We start from the raw sequence: 5,891 nt of genomic DNA, 5'->3' as shown, positions 1-5,891 counted from the left end.
AGCACATATAGCAGCGGTTTCTTTTTGTTTTGGAAGGAGGAGGGTTGGGCTGTTCCTCACACGGTGTGGATTGGCCACATGCAATGACTGGAGTTGAAAAGTGGGGGAGGGCACCCTCCCTCCCCTGCCCTGGGGTATGTGGGAAGTTGTTCAGGTTTACTGGGTTGCACGGATGTTTATATTCAGAGTTATACTTCTCTCAATGCATTTTTATTTTTTTATTTTTACTGGTATCCCTGAAATACTTGAAGATATAACAAATTTAGTTCATTATACCATATTATTGATAGATAACTGATTTGAAACTGTTAAAATGGCACAGGGTGTAAACCTTAATTTTGTTACTTGGAACTGCAGGGGACTACAATGTTTCAAAAAAGTAAAACAAGTTATGACTAAATTAAAAAATATGGACTCTAAAATTATATTTCTACAAGAGACACATCTTATGAAGGAAGATGAAAAAAGGATTAGGAGACGGGGGGGGGGAAGTGTATTTACTTCTGCATTTTCTTCCAGAGCAAGAGGAGTGATGACACTTATTCATGAATCTGTTTCTTTCCATGTAAACAATGTTATTACAGATCAGAAGGGTAGATATTTAATAATTCAAGGTTCACTACTGCTAGAAAATCTAAATTTAGTGAATACGTATGGATTGAATATTGATGACCATGGCTTCTATGAAGATCTGTTCCTTTTGCTTTCAACGCTGTCGGGACATCATTTAATAGGAGGGGATTTTAACTGCGCCCTAGACCCGAGTTGGGATATATCAACGGGAGTGGATCAAACTCATAACAATTGCAGATTGACTATAAAACAATATATGAAGGCACTTAAATTATTAGATATCTGGAGAGAACAGCACCAACAAACAAAATCTTATTCCTGCTATTCCGCAACCTATTCCGCAACCTATTCCGCAACCTAATCTATACTCACGCATAGATTATTTTTTAATTTCATTAGAACTGATCTCAAAAATCCAGAATTCCTCATATGACAACATTGCTATTTCAGATCATGCACCATGTAGATTAGTTTATCGGGACAAGGATATCACTTGCGATCCACCCAGATGGAGATTTCAACACAAGTGGCTACAGGACGAAGAATTTATCAAATTTATAGGAAAGCAAATAGATGAATATTTCTTGATTAACAAAGACCAAACATCAGCAGGAATCAGATGGGAAGCTTTCAAAGCATTTCTCAGAGGAAATATAATTAGTTATACTGGTTACAAATCCAAAAAAGCCAAACAAGAATTAAAGCATACAAACAAAATTTAAAAAAAAAAACTCAAGAGAAGGTATTCAATAAAAATGATCTTGAAGTAGCAAAGAAACTACTGGTTTTAAGAGCAGAGTATGAAAAGCAAACTACTTTTAAAGCTGCATCTAGTCTTTTACGACTTAAACAATCATTTTATGAACAAGGGGACAGAGCTGAAACGTTACCAGCATGGCAAATTAAACAACTTGAAACCAAAACATCTATAACAACCTCAGAAAATGAAGGCCAAACAATAGTGAACCCAAAAGAGATTAATGCCACATTTAAAGATTATTATCAAAGTTTGTACAATACACAAACAAAATGCAGCATTCAAAACATAAATACAGCCCTGGATAAACTGAATATTCCAGTAATTTCAGACAGTCATAGAGATGAATTGGATATGGAAATAACAAAAGAAGAAATATCACAAGCCATTGATGCAATGAATTTGGGCAGACGGGCAGGTCCAGATGGTATTCCTATAGATTTATATAGAAAATTTAAAGATAAGTTGTTGACCCCACTGTTAGATATGATAAAAGAAACTTTAGAAAAAGATGGCTCTGATTATTCTTCAACCAAAACCTGGTAAAATTCCAAATAAATGTAATAATCTGAGACCAATTAGTCTCCTTGACTCTGATCTTAAGATAATTTGTAAGGTATTGGCAAGTAGGCTTCAGAAAATTCTTCAAAGCATAGTACATAAAGACCAGAATGGCTTTATTAGTGGGAGACAAGGTTTTCATGTCACGTATCTGAGTTGGTGGACCCGAGCAGAGAGCCACTCATCCAAGACCTGAGGAGATGCAGAATGATTTTATTGGAGGGGATGAATAATGGCGGATGGAGAAAGCCAGGGTGTAGGAGCGGGGGTCCAGGCAAGAGTGGGGGGTCCAGGCGGGAGTGGGGGTCCAGGCAGGAGTGGGGAATCCAGGCAGGAATGGGGTTCCAGGCAAGAGTGGGGGTTCCAGGCAGGAGTGGGGGTTCCAGGCAGGAGTGGGGGTTACAGGCAGGAGTGGGGGTTACAGGCAGGAGTGGGGGACCAGGCAGGAGTGGGTGACCAGGCAGGAGTGGGGTTCCTGGACAGCTGGCTGCGTGAAGGCAGGAGAAAAACAAGGTTAAAATAAGGCAGGAACTCAAACAGAAAATGTCAAAGGCCAGAGAGCAAACCGAACTGCATGGTTTCAGGTTCAATACTCTGGCAGGGAGTGGAAGGCTGAGCCGGTCTTTATTGCAGAGGTGAGTCGTTAGTGAATGATCGTCAGCTGTCCGGGAGCCGTGCAGGTAGTTGATTACCTGAGTGGAGTCAGCTGAGAAGCTAGACTCCACTCAGGCACCGAGCTGTAGGGGAAGAGACAGGGCAGAGGAGCGGATGGGAGACAACCAGGGCAGAGGAGCGGACGGGAGACAACCAGACAGAGACAGGGCAGAGGAGAGGATGGGAGACAACCAGACAGACAGACAGGACAGAGGAGCGGAACTGTGACATTTCATAATGTGAGAAGAGTTTTAAATATTCTTCACTATAAAGAGAAATGGGGAATCATGCACTCCTATCACTGGACGCCGAAAAGCCTTTGATTGGGTTGAGTGGCCCTATCTTTTAACGTTTGTATAGATTGGACTTGAAAGCAATTTTTACTGAATGGATTATGATACTCTATAAAAACCCCACTGCAGAAATACTCACAAATAGACATTTTTCGAAACCAATTCAAATTAAAAGAGGCTGTCGCAAAGGATGTCCTCTCTCCTCATATTTTCTTTAGCAATAGAACCTTTCGTAACAGGTGTACGAGATCACCACAATATCTGGAATCAACACTAGGTCGGAGTGAACACAAAATTTCTTTATTTGCCAACGATGTCATTTTGTTTTTGTCAATCCTCACATCGTCAATCCCAGCCAGTGTTGGACGTGATAGTTATTTGGGGACATTTCAGGATATAAAATAAATGAGGCCAAAGTCACCGATGTTACTATTAAATGCAATGGAAAGAAAACACCCCTCACCCCCAAATTTTTAAGTTACCGTATTTTCACGACTATAAGGCGCACATAAAAGTCTTAGATTTTCTTCAAATTGTGCGGGCGCGCCCTATGGTGCAGTGCGTCCTGTGTGTTGTTTGTTGTACGACGGACATAAACCAGGTGGTTTTTTCCACGCCATCACCATCGCTGTTGATCTGTGACTCTATGGTGCCCATCTCACAGGCCGATGTGAAAAAACAAGTGAAGCAAATGAACTCTCAGCTTGCTGTCATTCCGGGAAGCCTGACAAGGAACTCCACCGCTGGACATCGGTGTGAACGCCGTCAAAGTAAGGTTGCGAGCGGAGTGGGAGCGATGGATGACCGATGGAGATCACAGTTTCACTAAGAGTGGAGGCAGCGCCGGGCGAGTTACGCACAGTTTGCCAATGGATTGGTAGATGCCTTGGGCTAACGTGTCTGCTGCACTGTTGTTCGAGCTTTCGCAAAAGCCGGCATCATTTCCGAGGCGCCGCACGGCACGAAAGTGACTCTGACAGTGAAGAAAGTGAACCTGGCATGTTTGATGGAGGTTTAGCGCAGCGGTTCAATTCAGAAACAGAGGATGAGGACTTCCATGGGTTTGATTGATGACGATTACCGGTAAAAAAAAATGTGAATACCAAACTCAATTTTGCTCCCGCTCTATTTTAAATATGCACACTTGTGTGCTTGTTTTATCCGTGTGTTTTACCATGCCAGCGCCTATTGATGATTTAAAAAAATTGAGTACTTTGTAATCAATACTTAAAGCACAACCAAACTCAGTTTTGCTCCAGTTCTATTTTTAAATACGCACACTTGTATGCTTGTGTGTGTGTTGTTGTTGTAAGGCCGGACGTAGTAGAGGACACCATGAGAACGTTAAAGGGGGAAGTGTGGGATTGTATATAAAACCCTCGCCATATAATCAGGCGCCGCCTTATGTGTGTGTTAAATACAGTCATGGCACACATAACTGAGACTGCGCCTTTTGGTACAGTGCGCCTTTTGGTCGTGAAAATACGGTACAAATTTCAAATAGTAGAACAATTCAATATTTAGGAATTCAAATTCTACCAATATAGAACAGTTAGTTAAGATAAATTATGACAAGTTAAAAAGAAGAAATAAAAACTTCAGTAAACCGATGGATGTCATTGCCCCTGTCTATAATGGGAAGAATTAATGTCTTAAAAATGATTGTATTGCCAAAACTCTCATACTTATTCCAAAACATTCCTTTCGCTCCTCGATCTGACTTGTTTACATGGATGAGAACAATATTAAGCTTTATATGGAACAAGGGAAAGTCTAAACTTGGCCTCTCTCTTCTATATATGCCATTTGAAAGTGGAGGGTTGAAATGCCCCAATTTCTTATGGTATTTTTGGGCTGTACAACTTCGCTCCATTACTTTTTATTTATGAAAATAGTCCATGGAAAGAATAACATATAGACATAAAGCGAAACAACACTTATTTGAGAAAATATGGGGACCATTTATAAAATTTATGAAAGAACTGGGGCATATCTGATGACAGCATTGACTTTTAAGCCCCCTGCAGAAAGTATTAGGTGTAAGGGATACAATTTTAGCCAGAAGGAGAAGCTGTTGTTTGTTGTCTTGTTTTTTTATTCTATATATATTTTTCTTTATCTTTATATAAATATATCATAGAAGTTGTTGGTCTATGTTGTTTATGTTGAAATGCCATGTAAAACATAATCTGTGAAAACATTGTGAAAATGTACATGGATGAAAAAGAATAAAAATATATTTGGCAAAACAATGCCTATTTCCTGAAACCACAGGTGGCGCTATGACTGTGAATGAATATCCCTATGTGGATGAAATCAGGACAGGACTGTCATCATACATGTAAAGTTTCAGGCAGATTGGAGCATGATGAGAAGAATTAGACACCACTTCCTGTTTCATTGCGAAGGATCACCTTTTGGAGGCTCTGCCATGGCCACACCTTTTGGTTTCTGGACAACATTTTGACAACTTTTCATCAGAAAGGTCTGGTGCATGTACTGGCCAAAATTCAGTTCTCGTCAGACTTATCCCCTAGGAGCTATTAATTTTGAAAAATGGACAGCAAATTCAAGATGGCCGACTTCCTGTTGGGTTTAGGGCATGGCTGTAATTGACTTTTGGTGTGTCCCTGATGTGTTTGCATATGCCCACCAAATATTGTAGCTGTAAATGAAACATTGTGGCAGTTGGCCTAATGACCACTTTTTCAAATTTTGCAGGTGGCGCTATAGAGCCATTTATCCCACAACACGTGCAACTCCCATAAAATATCAAATTTTTCGCCAGTTCCTGATGTGCATGCCAAATTTCACATGTTTTGGTTCATGATAAGGCCGCCAAAAAGGCAATTCATTTGGCCGGGAGGAAAAAATAAAAAAATAAAAATAATTAAAGCTGCAAGCAGCGATGGACGGGTCCTCACATCAACGCTGGCCGGCGAATCCACGCACGTCCACCAGGTGGCGCTGTGACTGAGAGTGTGTGTCGGCCTCTGAATCGCATCTGGACCAGAGTCTGATCATACATGTAAAAATTTCAGCCAGATTGGAGC

This window comes from Acanthochromis polyacanthus, chromosome 7, assembly GCF_021347895.1.
Source record: "Acanthochromis polyacanthus isolate Apoly-LR-REF ecotype Palm Island chromosome 7, KAUST_Apoly_ChrSc, whole genome shotgun sequence".
Taxonomy (NCBI): Eukaryota; Metazoa; Chordata; class Actinopteri; family Pomacentridae; genus Acanthochromis; species Acanthochromis polyacanthus.
Note: the sequence above shows the minus strand (reverse complement) of the source record.